Raw genomic sequence first — 15,149 nt, 5'->3', positions numbered from 1 at the left:
TTATGGCAGATAAACACATATGTAGCCAGATGGGCTACTCGCCTTCCGTTGTTTTTCTTCTCTCATTCTCTCTCTCTCTCGCTCGCTCTACCACCCTCGCTCTCTTTCCACTGCACTCGCTCCTTGTATCAGGTGATCGGGTTAATTGGGAACCCACCTGCACATTGATTGCAGGGTGGCGCTAGCCTGTATAAAGCTAAGCCGATGTCTTGTTGGATTGATTCCTCCCGAGCTTCTGGTACGATACAGCAGTAAATGCTGGCGTACTGCGACGGACTGATCAGCAAGAGCCGATTATACGACAGCTACAGGTATGCTCTCGCTTAACCTTGGATTCCCTCCGAATACTGGAATTGGTGTTAATATCCTTTTCCGGCCTGTTGTAGCGCAGCAGTCTGTTTAATTCTGCCATTGCGGAGAGAGGTGTTCGTGGTATCTCCACCAATGAGAGTATAGTGCCTCCGGTCCTGGGGTAAGCTGTTAGAACTACTTTTATTAGCATTCATAGCGATAAGAGTTTAAGGTTACACTTATCTGTTTCAGGGTTCACTGCTGTACTCACCTCTCCATGGTAAATTGTCCAACCTAAATTGGAAGAGTGGACTGCCTTCTCAGCTGCTGTTGTGAACTCCCCCTTGGTGGAGTCTGCTGTCTTGTCTTGTTTTGTCTTATCTTGTTTTTATTAAGTAGGCTTACCTTTTTTTTGGGTTCGCCTGGTGTTCTATTTTACCCTGGACTGTTGCTCGTACCCACGCTTCTGTGATCGGGCTGAAGTGATTCTCTGCCCGAGTGTCGTGCTGGGACTCTAAATCGCCTGGGTGGCCGGTCTCAGCCGGTGGGGAGCCAGACCGGCCTACGCCTGAGAATAATTATTACCAGCACGAGTGGTAGTTTGACCCGTGGGGAATAAGCCTTTCCCGTGTGTGTGTGTGAGATTTCTTTTATTAAAGTGTTTTAGTCTTTTTATGATTTGTAGCGAGCCTGACGCTCAGTGTCCTTTTATTCTTTTAACATACTTTTCTGTGTTTTATTTCAGTGAAGGAGGACGAGCCAGTGGCCCTGGGACCTAAGATGGTGGGTCGTTTTCACACTTTCTTTTGTACAGCACTGGGTGGTCTGCAGTGATTCTTTTGGTGTGATTTTCTTTTGGTTCCACGGCTGCTGGTAAGTCCAAGTTCCACGATTGTTTATTTTTACTGTAGGACACTATCAATAATGATGCTACATCTTGACTTTTAATATTTTATTTATAAAATATTATTTATAATATTTTATTTATTTCTATAAATAAAACTGTTTTAATATTGGAAGCCAACCTGCCTCAGTGTGCATCCTTGAATCTGTGCGGTCTTTTATTCCTTTTATTTATTTTTCTTAAATATATTTCCTGGGGGTGTAATTCCCCTAGGTGGCGTTGTCAAGTTTATTTATTTTGTTCATAACCCCGCCGACCACTTGGTCACACATAGATATGTTTCTTTCCTGACCCTGGTTTAGCACCGGGGGGGTGGAATTTGGGTCAGTTTCAAGCTGAAGCCAATGTTCGCTGTGCACAAGTTTAAGGTCTGTGGTGATATGACACAAGTGGTCAGAATTGGACTTCGATTGAGGCATCTAGAAATGGTAGCTGCACTGTAAGATATAAGTTAGGGTGACCCACTGAGTCATCAGACTCAGGACCATGACAACCAGAGATGGGCAGTAACGCGTTACTTGTAACGCGTTACTGTAATCTGATTACTTTTTTCAAGTAACGAGTAAAGTAAGGGATTACTATTGCAAAATCGGTAATTAGATTACCGTTACTTTCCCGTAGGAACGCTGCGTTACTAAAACCGTGATTTTTTTTTTTTTTTTTTTTTTTGGCGAGAATGTCTCATGACAGTGACGTAAGCAAGTGCGACGTTGGTGACAGCAGCTGTGTGCAGATCAACAATGGATAATATATCGAGTGCGGGAGAGAGTATGAGCGTGCAGCGTTTAAAGTGTGGAAGTACTGACCTTACTTTGAGTTTGATTCCATAAAAAGTGACAAACATTAGCGTCCATCGTGCGTGGGAAGAAAACTTCTTTTTACAGCGAAAAAAACCCCTAAACTTCCGAGCAAGCACCGAGTAGCTACGACGTGATGGGAAACTCACAGAGACACTCGCGCAGATTCTTCAACTGACCGCAGCACACCTACACCAGGGTAACCCTCCGCCTACCCTGCTCCTGCTTTACAGGTGAAAATAGAGCAAAAGGACCGCTGAGTCTTTGACTTTATTTATTTTGTGCTGTGTTTTACTTGCATCTGTTTGAAAGAGTGAGTGAAAACACAAAAAATATTTTATTTTATGTGCTGGAATGTGTAGAAAATAGGTTTAAATGTTAAACTAATTTATTCAAGTCAGAGAATGTTGCATATAATTAAATGTTTTGCTTGATGCATAAAGTTAAAAGATTAAAACTGATAAAACAAGTTAAAAAAAGAGACTTTTCCATTTGATTACATTTTGTATGATGGATTATGTAGAAAAAGTAGAATTGGGCTGAAAGATCTATCACTTTATCACCTCTTCAGGTTGTAAATCGTGTTTTTAAAAAGTAACTAAGTAATTAATTACGAAAATAAGTAATCAGTAAAGTAACGGGATTACTTTTTGGGGGAGTAATCAGTAATTAATTACTGATTACTTTTTCAAGTAACTTGACCAACACTGATGACAACACCTAACTGTAGTTGTCTCTTAGCTTTAGCAGCCACTCAGTGTTGCTTCACCAAGGAATTATTCTACATTTCTTTTTTTAATGTGTCTTTTGTTTAGCCCTTTGTAGCTTTTTTTCCCTCTACATGCTCAGTCAGGTTGATAAATGAAACTTAGCTAATCCCTTGGTTGCAGCGTTATATCTGGTGTATCTACCAACATTAAAGTCACAGTTTAAACTTTTTGCTGTTAATACTCACAGGAAGAAGGTAATGTAGGTACTGAGGAACCTAAAGTGCAAATTATTTTAGTAAGGAAGAAAAAAAGGTGTTACAGGAAAATGATTCTATGTTTCTTTACCTTTTAAATGTACAAAGATGCCCTTTGTCTGCCCTTTGTCTATGGTTAGATTAGTTTAGAATTATCCTTTTAGACTTTCCCAGCAAAGACATATTGTTTTGGGACATATTGTTTTATCTCTCCCAGCTCTCTGCTGACGAGACTAGCACCACATATGGAGTTGTTTATTTTATCTGTTATTTTCTTATCCTGTTCTCACTGTCTCTCCTATAAAAAGTGCCAAGCCTCTGTTCATGGTGTGAGTTGTTCTCAGCAGCTCACCCGTGTACACGTTTAGCAAAGAAAGTAACTTTGTCTCATTGTGTCTTTATTTCTCCTGGGTTTTTTACAGTTTTCTCCCAACAAAAGGAGTGTATGATTCAGTTTGATACCTACACTAGCTGATGCAATTACAGTCAGGCATTTCAAGGTAGGATAAATATAGGTCTTGCCTTCTGAGCAGATGGAGTCTGCCAGGGTTTGATGTGAACCTGTAGACACTGGCTCCACGGGATGCTTTTCATTTGACAGCTGCAGCTTGGCCTAAACATCAACAGCTAAAATGTGAAGATGATAAGGAGGACCCCAGCCTGCTGAGAGGCAGCATCCCACCAACAGAATTATATAAATATACAGTACTGTATGCAGTATATCATGTTCTCTATGGATGAGGAAAAGATGTTAGGACAAATAAGGAGTTTCAAGATGGAAATGATGAAAAAAAACCTTCATTTGGCACTGTTTGGTTCTGGCTTGAAAGATTACTTGAAATTCAAAATACTTGAGATAAATTTACAAAAAGGCTTTAGGATAATGAAAGTACTCATTCAAGTGCCTTTCAAAGCATTCAGCCCCCTTCTGAGTGGTTCTACAATGCCTCCTATGAACTGACATATCATGTGACTCAGGTAGTGGAACAGGTCATCCACCAACAGGGAGATTGGTGGATCAATCCCCCAGTTCCTCTAGTCTGCATGTTGGCGTAACCTTGGGCAAGATGCTGAACCCTGAAATACCCCTAATGCACCTACTGGAGTTTGAGTGTGTTATTGTGTGAATGAGACTTTTAGCAGAAAGTGGTTTGAGTGCACAAATTGAGTGGAAAGGTGCTATATAATTACCAGTATTTGTATGTCTGTGAAGGTTCTCAGTCATCCAGGTCATCGTAGTCAAAGGAGCTTGTAAAGAAAAGCGTCTGGACTTCTTTAAGTTGCTTGAAGACATTTCACCGAGAAGCTTCTTCAGTTCTAATGCCAGGTTTCACAATGAGCTCACCCGAAACCCTGGCTGATTGGGACCCACACCCATTTTCCCACCTTGGCTCAGGCGATTAGAGGATCATCAGGAGGTCCTTTTGTCCCTCTTTGGGGGGATACTCCCACTAGGTTTAAATCTGGGACTCTCCACCATTTGACCTTAGAACTGAAGAAGCTTCTCGGATGAAAGGTGAAACGTCTTCAAGCAACTTAAAGAAGTCCAGACGCTTTTCTTTACAAGCTCCTTTGACCAGTATTTGTACCATATCGTAAGTTGTGCCAGACTTCAATAAATGCAATCTGAAGAGCAACCTTTATTTAAATTTTTAAAAGCACAAAGGTTACATTTAATACCATAACCTACTAAATCGAAAACAACAAAGCAAAAAACCCTGCTCACCAAGATTCTGGACATGCTTTTCACAAGATTTAGGAAAGTGTTTGAGGGGAATTTTTGACCATTCTTTGCAGAAGCTCATTTGTGAGGTCAGATACTGATGTTGGATGAGAAGGCCTGGCTCACAAGTCTTTGCTCTAATTCATCCCAAAGGTGTTCTATCAGTTTGAGGTCAGCGAAGGCCAGTAAACCTCCTCCACACCAAACTCGCTCATCCACATCTTTATGGACCTTGCTTTGTGCTCTGATGCAGTCATGCTGCAACGGGAACTGAACATCCCAACAAAGTTTGGAGTATGAAATTGTCCAAAATGTCTTGGTAAACTGAGCCATTAAGATTTCCTTTGACTGGAACCTCCTGAAAAAAAGAAAAGAAAAAAACACACCATAATCTCTCTTCCACCAAACTTTACATTGGGCACCCTGCAGTCAGACTAACTGGCAACTGCCAAACCCAGACTCGTTCATCAGATTGTGAGACGGAGAACATGATGTAAGGCTTGGATATAGCTGCTCAGCCACGGAAACCCATTACATGAAGCTCTCTATGCTCTTTTCACTAGGCGAATTTTGGCCATATAGTGTATATACACATGCAAACTAGTGGGAAGTTTCTGTACTGTAAACCAGCTTGTAAATGAGCTGATCGATCAGAGTTAGGAAATGGACTGTGCACAACTGAAAGTGACTGAGGAAAATCTCCTGTAATTATAATTGTGTTCAATTAGCCTTAACATGATTACCAAAGGGACTAGGTGCTCTGCAATTGGAGCAAAAGAAGATGCACAGGTATGAGTGCGTTCAAATTAAACTCCCCTAAGTGTTTCACTCAGCTGACATTGATCTTTAGTGAGCGAGCACAAGTAACACATGTACTGCGGCACTTTGGGAGCACAGAAGATGAGGTATTGCTCTGGAGAAAGCTGTAGGGTATTGAGAGTGTTGTGGAGCGTGATATTAGGGCCAACGTTTCCCATCGAGAGACCAACGCCGTAACTGTTTGCAAGCATCACCAGTCCAGCAGTTATGACAGACAGGATCTCTCAGCTGGAACAAGACATAGAAAAGAATAGCAAAGACTTAGAGTTGCTGTCCAAACAGACACCTTTTTATGATCATTATTATGAGTTATGCTCAAATGAAACTACCTGATACAAGTCTTTTGTTACAGCACTGTCAACATCCAGTTTTCAACAAAGGAAAGCAAACTGCATTAACATGCATTATTCCAAATTGACAGAGATCATACTGCAACAGTGTCTTGCCATTATGCAACTAATGCACCTATTGTCAGTCCTTCATTATCACCACGAGTGTTTGTTCTAATCAGGACTCATTGTCACTGGTAACACACTCTGGAGATTAGAGTACCAGTTGAATGAACGCCTCAAATCAAGTTTCTTCTTTCTCTTTTTGGACATAAAGCAGTATGCAGAATCCTTACTTCTCCTCACCTATCCTTTAGTAAACTCACTATTAAAGGAGTTATCCAAAATGAATGTAGACACATTTAGCAGTGCTTTGTCAGCCCCATCAACCCTGTGTGGGCAAAGCTTCAAATACATGCAATTTAAGAATTTAAAAAGTTGACAGAATCATTCTGCAGGTCCATGTTTTTTTTTTTTACACTGGACACCATACTGTAACCAGCACTTAAAGCTGAGAGCAGCAATGAGCCAAAAATATTAATATAGCTCACACAACTGAACGACAATAATAACAGTAATAGGATCCAATCAGCAACACTGAAAATGCTCCTAACAACCACAGAGAGGACAGCTGGCTCAAGCTTTGATCAAAAGGCTGTCACTCCGGGCCTGACACTTCACACCTTCATCCCCTTTAAAAAAAAAAAAAATCAAAATAAGACGTCAGATGTGAGCTGAATATCATCTGGAAATGAAACCACAGGCTACGTGTCAAAATAGTGAGGTGTGGGATGTTGGAGGGGGCAATGGGAATTGTTCAAACTACATAACAACTCATACCTGCGAGCTCAACAACAGGATGTGTATTAAGACAGTCAAGATGAGCCTACACTCCTAGTCTCTATCAGTACTACAGAACTCCGGAGGGACTAGAAACCATATATCATCAGAGATGGCGGGAAAAAGACAATACTGGTCTTAACAAAAAGCAAGCTTTTATTTAGGGCCGGAAACTCACGGAAAAAAACAACAACAAAGTAACTGAGGGAAAACCTGAACATAGACTAGGAAACTATGACTCTTACCGAGAAAATAGACTATGACTAAACAACATACAAACCATGACTTAATATGGCTGGGAAACTGTGACAAGGGGTAGGGGAGATAACACAGACGACACAACACTAAACACAGCAAGACTGAGGACTAAATACACACATGAGGTGATCAGGGGAAGTGGAGACACATGAGGATACAGCTGACTAGCATGAAACATAATGACAGCACAGGGGAGAGTAAAACTAAATGCAGTGAACAAAGAACACCAGACTCTTTCAAAATAAAACAGGAAACACAGAGACATAGACATGAAGATAAATCATGACATGAACTTAACATAACCACACAGACATGAAACATGACAGGTAGATGCACGAATCAGGGAGACTGAGTACAGGGGGAGATGACAGAAACAACTAAGAAATATAGGACCTCTGGATGTCTGGAGTTTTGATCTCCTCCATACCTGCTTCATACCCTGGAGGACGGGGCTGTGGCTCCCCACACTCCCTAGCAGATCGTTACATGGAGAAACCTTTGGAATACAAGCATGCTGATCCACACAGGTATGCACACAGGTGTACACACGGGTATTCACAGACGCGGACTACACCTTTCTTGGATGCTGCCTCAAAGCACATTGTGCGCTGTCTATCTTGCGTGCTGCACAATATCGTTTATTACTTAGTATCTACTGATATCTACTGCTAGCTAGTTTATTGTGATGGTGCCGTTTTTTTTATTATGTTGCTCTTTGTTGTTTGCTTTCTCTTCTGTTTTTTTTTTCTCCATACAGGTGATCCAGGTGTTTTGTTTTTTTGTTTTTTTCTTCCCCCCTTTCTCACCGTCTCTTCTCCCCTTTGGTTTTCTTTCTCTCCCTCTCTTTCTTTCATTCTTTCTCCCTGTCCTATCCCCCAGTCATGTCTGTCCCGTTTGTAGGAACTGAAAATAAAATAAATTCATAATTATAATAAAGGTCAATCAAATGGACCAATATGGCAAGGCCATGATGATCCACTTGGTAAAATAAATCCGCTTGGCATCTTTCTTGGCCTTAAGACAACAATTCTGATGGCTAAAGATCCAAACGGGACACAAAAAAAAGAAGAAAAAAAGAAAAAAAAAGAAATAAAGGACTAAATAGCCACCTAGAAATTAACTAGATCAAAAACGGATACAAAATACATAAAACTCAAACACTGGGTCACACGACCCAGCCCATGACAGTTAGTCTCACATCCAAGATAAGTCTTGCCAGTGTTTAAGCCAGGAGCCATGTTTTTTATTAAATATTCACTAGCTATAGACTGTATGACAGGAACACAGCTGTCATTGATCATCAAATGATATGCATCTGTTAGCTTTAACCTCAGTGGCAAATATTTCCTGGAAATGGATCACAGATCTATGAACATCCATTTAAGAACATTTAAGGCTGTTAAAAAAATGAAAGTTGTATTAGCATCTGGGATGTGGCCTCATGTCTGACGGATGTCCGTATTAGTGTCGCTGTGATGTCTTCCCTGGACTTTTCCCTTTTTGTCAGTACCCAAAAACAAACACACAAAGAATAACAGTATGACCCATGTGGCTCATACCTGACACCAAAGGCCAGTACAAATACGCTCAGCAACAGACAGTCAACAACAGACAGTGCAGATATACATGAATGGTAATAAAGAAAATCATGTTTTAATATTTAAAAATCACCTTCTGATGCTTTGAGTGTCACAACAAATGAGTCACTGACTAAAAACTGTTGTATTTAAAAACACATACTTTTCTCATAGCAAGAATATGATTTTGTGGTTGGTAATAGAGCCTCTGGCTGGACCGCTACTGGATGTTAGTCGCATCTAATGTTATTTATTTCCCTGTAACTCTGGGTGATAACATTACTGGTTGCTTTTAATGTATTAAACATAGCCCCGGGCTACATTTCCCTAAAACAAGGTTTCCTCCTCAGAAATTTGATTCACTCGCCTTCCCTCCTGTCTTTTCTTACTCTTCCATCTGAGCTATTTCCTCCACCCAGCACGTGTCTTTCATCTTAGTCGATTGCCACGCTGACAGATGAAGGGCTGATCTACCAAACAGACCTACTGAGTGAAGGAGTATAAATATACCTGAAGTAGATCTGCACTTGACCATTCGTGGGTCAAATGTTTCAGATTTCCTTGAACATCACATTGAAGCTACTCTCCCATCTGAAGCAAGGAAGATCTTTCATAGATCATATTAGGTTTTTTCCTCTTTCCTCTGTGTTGATTTTACAGTGTCAGCTCTAACTCCTGCCATTATTTTCACTGACACGCAACCCATGTTTTTATGTCCCCAGCGTCATGCCTTTATGGTGTATCGGATGACAGATGAAACAAATTTAATGGAACCGCAGATGATGAAACACTATCCAACAGCATGTGTGAGGAAGGACAGAGGGCTTTTTAGGGCTCGACACAGAGCACCTACCTGTCATATCTGTTACAGTGATTCTTCCTCAGCGCAGTGCTGAATCAAGAGCTCACATTTACGCTGAATGTAAAGCAGGCGGCCAGATAAAGCACCTCATTTCCCGCAAACACTTCCCCTATGGCCACAAAATGTCAAACTACCATGTGCTAATTTAGCTCTTTTATGGGCACGCTGGAGCTCTCGGGTGTAGATGCATTTCCAAAGCAGCCACTGAGGAGTGAATTACTTTGCTGTAATGAGATCCCCCCTCAATAACAGGAAATCTGCATGTTTAGTCACTGAACTGTTTGAAGTGCCTGTAGCTGATATTTTCCAGGCAAAAAAAATAGAAAGAAAAGGAAAGAAATGGGATAAAATGACTGTTTCTTCTGACTCAGTAGAAAGGTGACGCATTTGTCCATCAGTGAGCCCAGGACAACATGTCTACAGGGAGTGCAGAATTATTAGGCAAATGAGTATTTTGTCCACATCATCCTCTTCATGCATGTTGTCTTACTCCAAGCTGTATAGGCTCGAAAGCCTACTACCAATTAAGCATATTAGGTGATGTGCATCTCTGTAATGAGAAGGGGTGTGGTCTAATGACATCAACACCCTATATCAGGTGTGCATAATTATTAGGCAACGTCCTTTCCTTTGGCAAAATGGGTCCAAAGAACGACTTGACAGGCTCAGAAAAGTCAAAGATAGTGAGATATTTTGCAGAGGGATGCAGCAGTCTCAAAATTGCAAAGCTTCTGAAGCGTGATCATCGAACAATCAAGCGTTTCATTCAAAATAGTCAACAGGGTCGCAAGAAGCGTGTGGAAAAACCAAGGCACAAAATAACTGCCTATGAACTGAGAAAAGTCAAGCGTGCAGCTGCCAAGATGCCACTTGCCACCAGTTTGGCCATATTTCAGAGCTGCAACATCACTGGAGTGCCCAAAAGCACAAGGTGTGCAATACTCAGAGACATGGCCAAGGTAAGAAAGGCTGAAAGACGACCACCACTGAACAAGACACACAAGCTGAAACGTCAAGACTGGGCCAAGAAATATCTCAAGACTGATTTTTCTAAGGTTTTATGGACTGATGAAATGAGAGTGAGTCTTGATGGGCCAGATGGATGGGCCCGTGGCTGGATTGGTAAAGGGCAGAGAGCTCCAGTCCGACTCAGACGCCAGCAAGGTGGAGGTGGAGTACTGGTTTGGGCTGGTATCATCAAAGATGAGCTTGTGGGGCCTTTTCGGGTTGAGGATGGAGTCAAGCTCAACTCCCAGTCCTACTGCCAGTTTCTGGAAGACACCTTCTTCAAGCAGTGGTACAGGAAGAAGTCTGCATCCTTCAAGAAAAACATGATTTTCATGCAGGACAATGCTCCATCGCACGCGTCCAAGTACTCCACAGCGTGGCTGGCAAGAAAGGGTATAAAAGAAGAAAAACTAATGACATGGCCACCTTGTTCACCTGATCTGAACCCCATTGAGAACCTGTGGTCCATCATCAAATGTGAGATTTACAAGGAGGGAAAACAGTACACCTCTCTGAACAGTGTCTGGGAGGCTGTGGTTGCTGCTGCACGCAATGTTGATGGTGAACAGATCAAAACACTGACAGAATCCATGGATGGCAGGCTTTTGAGTGTCCTTGCAAAGAAAGGTGGCTATATTGGTCACTGGTTTGTTTTTCTTTTGTTTTTGAATGTCAGAAATGTATATTTGTGAATGTGGAGATGTTATATTGGTTTCACTGGTAAAAATAAATAATTGTTTTTTGTTAAGTTGCCTAATAATTATGCACAGTAATAGTCATCTGCACACACAGATATCCCCCTAAAATAGCTAAAACTGAAAACAAACTAAAAACTACTTCCAAAAACATTCAGCTTTGATATTAATGAGTTTTTTGGGTTCATTGAGAACATGGTTGTTGTTCAATAATAAAATTATTCCTCTGTTACGGCCCTAGCTGGGCCTCTTGATACAGCCCTTGTGTGGGTGTGGTGCTTTTCTTCGCCTCCTACTTTCTTACTCCTACCCCCTCTCTCTCTCTCACGCTCCTCTCTCCCCAGGACACAGCTGCTTCTGATTAGCCTCGTTTGCCACCTGGGCCCAGTCAGCAATCACCTCTCTGAAGTCATATAAGCTGGGGATGAGCTGTGAGCAGTGTGGAGTGTCTCTGCTTGGTTTGTAGGTAGCCTGCCTGAAGTGTGGAGTTGTGGAGTTGTGGAAGCAGTATAGCTGCTTTACGTGAGTAGTGTGGGCTTGTGGGCCTTGGCAGCAGTAAAGCCAGCTGCTGTTAGTGACAGGGTGAGCTTGTGGGCTCCTGGAAGTGCCTCCTCGTGGTGTGGAGTTTTTGTTTGGTTGTTGTGTTCTTTGTTGTTGCAACCTTTTTTCCCTTTTTCGGCATGTTATTGGTAATACAGCGTTGCCGGCTCCTTATGTTATGATTATCTATAATAAAGACTATGTTATTTACTAAGAACACCTGTCTGCTTTCCTTTCATTCTGTCCTGGACTCATTTGTTACTGGTCCCCTCACTCGCATGCCTAGACCCCTTCGGGGGGGACGTAACATCCTCAAAAATACAACTTGCCTAATAATTCTGCACTCCCTTTATGTAAAAAACAAAACAAAAACTATTTTCAATTTTTTGTAGTTTATTGCACTTTTTTGCAATTAATGTAGTTACTATGGACTTAATGCATACATATTATTAAAATATGGGCTATAACAGTTGTATTGATGTATAGCAACTTGAAATGCTCTCACAAATGGCACTACAACATGTAAAAAAATAATATAAGCTCTGGCGGACTTGGTTCTATGGTAGGTCTTAAAGGGTTAAATAAATATCGTCAAATAATCGAGATCTCAATTTCAGTGAAAATAATCATGATTATCGTTTTTGCCATAATCGAGCAGCCCTACCAGCCAGAGTGGATTCTGGAGTCTTCCCACGCTCCTGTTAGTGATCCTCCATCTGGATGGATGATAACAACCTTCTGAACAATCTAGCAGGTGGAGATGGCCCATATTTATTGGACTGATTTCTGCTTATAACGCCTGATGGACTGAACACATCCAAAGCGGGTGAATAAAGTCACCTACTCGCTAGCTGTGCCATTACCCAGGATACACCTCTCCCTCCATAAATGCAATAAACGATACAAAAGTAATAGCCTATAATTAATTTATCTGCTGTATCTGCTGTTTCTCAGGTAGTTTCTTACATGGTATAATTTATTGTGTTCTATATACGTCACTACAATGTGATTTCGGAAATGTATAAATATACGGACAACAGGCTCTTCTGCGGCAATCTCTTGTCGTCAATAAACAACGTTTATGAAGCTCTATAGTATTCAATAAGAGGACCCTGCACGTCAATTCTCAACGCAAGGGGGGTACCCTGCGCGTCGATAAGTAAAGCAGAGGGAGCCTGACCATGCGTCACACATTTGACGAGCTGGGAGTGAGAACGTGTTGTTCAAGCAGGTGGCTTCGAAGGGGTTGCTAAGCAACAGTTTAGTTGATTTTTTTTTCTTTTTTTTGTGTCCCGTTTGGATCTTTAGCCATCAGAATTGTTGTCCCACCACAGGAAATTTATTTTGAGTGTCTTCATAGTTTTATTTTTGAAATACACCAATTTTTATATACTGCAGGAAAAACGAAAATAAATATTATAATGCAAATTTGCAAAATAACAGCATATGCATCAAAATAAACTATTTCCAGCAGTGCAATATGAGTCCTAAGCATCCCAGAAACGACACAGAAAGTCATAAACTCAAACATAACTTTTTAAAACACATAAGAAGTAAAACACAAGCTCATAAGGGCCCGATCGTAAAAAACTACATTTCCGCAAAATGACGTCACTTCCGGTTTCGGGCAGGTCATGCGGTCATGTGATAGTTCGCGCTGATGGACGTAGGAAGTGTTACAAACAGCTGATGGATCGGCGAAGCGTGTTTCTGGAATATCATGTTTTTGTTGCTGCAAGTGATTTTTATGCAGTTTTTGCAAAGCTATATGTGGAAGGAAACTGTGACCTAGGACAAGCTGATGGCATAAGATGTAAGTACAACTAGGCCAAGAAAGATGCCAATCTTACAGTAGGGATGTCGAACTCCAGGCCTCGAGGGCCGCTATCCTGCAGGTTGTCGATGTGTCCTTGAGCCAACACAGCTGATTTAAATGGCTAAATTACCTCCTCAACAAGTTCCCCAGAGGCCTGGTAATCAACTAGTCATTTGATTCAGGTGTGTTCACCCAGGGTAATATCTAAAACCTGCAGGATACCAGCCTTCGAAGAACACAACTATGTGTGTTAATTAGCTTAGTCAGGTTGTATTCAAGTTGAGTGAAATCATGGTAGTACCAAATGATTCTCTTCTTGCAGCTGTGTATAGATAGATAGCAGGTGTGTTAAGAGCAGTGATATTTACATTATGACTAAATGTCTGTCAGAATGGTCCGCATCACACATTACTCACTTTCTCTCTCTTTGAGGATTGTTTGATCATTTAAATACTAATTGTTCCAGCAACAAAGCCGAAACTCAGACTAAACTATCCACTGTTGGGATTTAAATATATATGCTTAAAAGGCCCTGGGACCATTTTGTGGCTTTTGCATTTTTCAATTCCAAGCCATTTGCACTGTGTTGAATGGAATATAGCCAAATTGAGGGTGACACTTTGGAGTCTTGGCCTTAAATATTTTTATTTGTCCACCAGGTGGCGCCCTTTGTTCATATTTTCAGCATTGAACGAACTCAAGCCAAAAATTCTGATTTTGAGCGTGCTTCACCTTGTGGAATAACAGAACAATTACAATTAATAAGAAGTCATTGTTTATTAAAGAGTGGTTTGAAAAAAACATAATCTTTATAACAGACTTACTTGATGAAAGGGGTCAGTTTCTCTCAGTGGGTGTTTTTAATGCTAAGTTTAACATTCAGTGTTCCCTTAGAGAATATGACAAGGTTTGTAAGGCAATCCCCTTACCTCTGTTGAGTTTGATTCAAGGTTATTTGTATTACTCTAAGGCACAAATTAGTCTACCTTCTTTACATCTAAACCAGATTCCTTTGATGGATAAAAACTGTAATAATAAAACCATGAACAAGATATTTAAAAACAAATTATTTCACGACTTTAACAGTAACACAAAACTAAAAGGGAGTAATGTTAAAATAACGAACAAATATAGGCACTTTTTTAAAATGGCCTATCCCCCCCAAAGTCAAAGAAATGCAATTTAAAATAATTAATGGATATTACCCAGCAGCTGAAATGCTTAAAAAAAGGTTTGGGTTTGAGGTAGAGCCATGTGGATTTTGTTCACAAAATGCGGAAAGTATTGATCATTTGTTTTTTTCCTGCTCAGTAACAACTGACTTTTGGCAAGATCTAGTAGACTGGTTGAGTATAAGAACAGATGGGATGACCCCACTGACTCTAACACAAGTTTTATATAATAATGGTGATCCATCTAAGGAACTGTCCATGCTACACAAGGTGGTGATAATTATGGGCAAATACCACGTACACAAATGCAAATGGCAAAGTAAAAGACCTTCCCTAACTGTATTGAAAATTGAATTAAAATCTTTTTTGTCATCTTTAGAATTACTGAGGGATTCATGTAAAGAGGCTGCTTTGATATGCGACAATGGGACTCAATCTCTATCCTTTTAATGATTGTGTTTTTGGTGTACTAAGTAAGCCACATGTATGTTAAAGTGTTCGCAGAAAGGAAACTGTTATATGTCATAAAAATGGCCTTCATATATTTATGTAGG

At 40.7% G+C, this 15,149-nt stretch overlaps 1 long non-coding RNA gene across 1 annotated transcript; it reads left to right on the top strand.

Moving 5' to 3' along the window:
• The first annotated feature begins 25 nt into the window (after positions 1-25).
• On the top strand, positions 26-1,219 carry LOC113009316 (uncharacterized). Its single transcript, XR_003270155.1, has 3 exons — positions 26-472; positions 544-929; positions 1,037-1,219. It is a non-coding gene; the product is annotated as an uncharacterized LOC113009316 (long non-coding RNA).
• Positions 1,220-15,149: the final 13,930 nt, after the last annotated feature.

The sequence above is a fragment of the Astatotilapia calliptera genome, chromosome 17 (assembly GCF_900246225.1).
Source record: "Astatotilapia calliptera chromosome 17, fAstCal1.2, whole genome shotgun sequence".
Taxonomy (NCBI): Eukaryota; Metazoa; Chordata; class Actinopteri; order Cichliformes; family Cichlidae; genus Astatotilapia; species Astatotilapia calliptera.
Note: the sequence above shows the minus strand (reverse complement) of the source record. Positions and strands in the feature narration are given on the sequence as shown.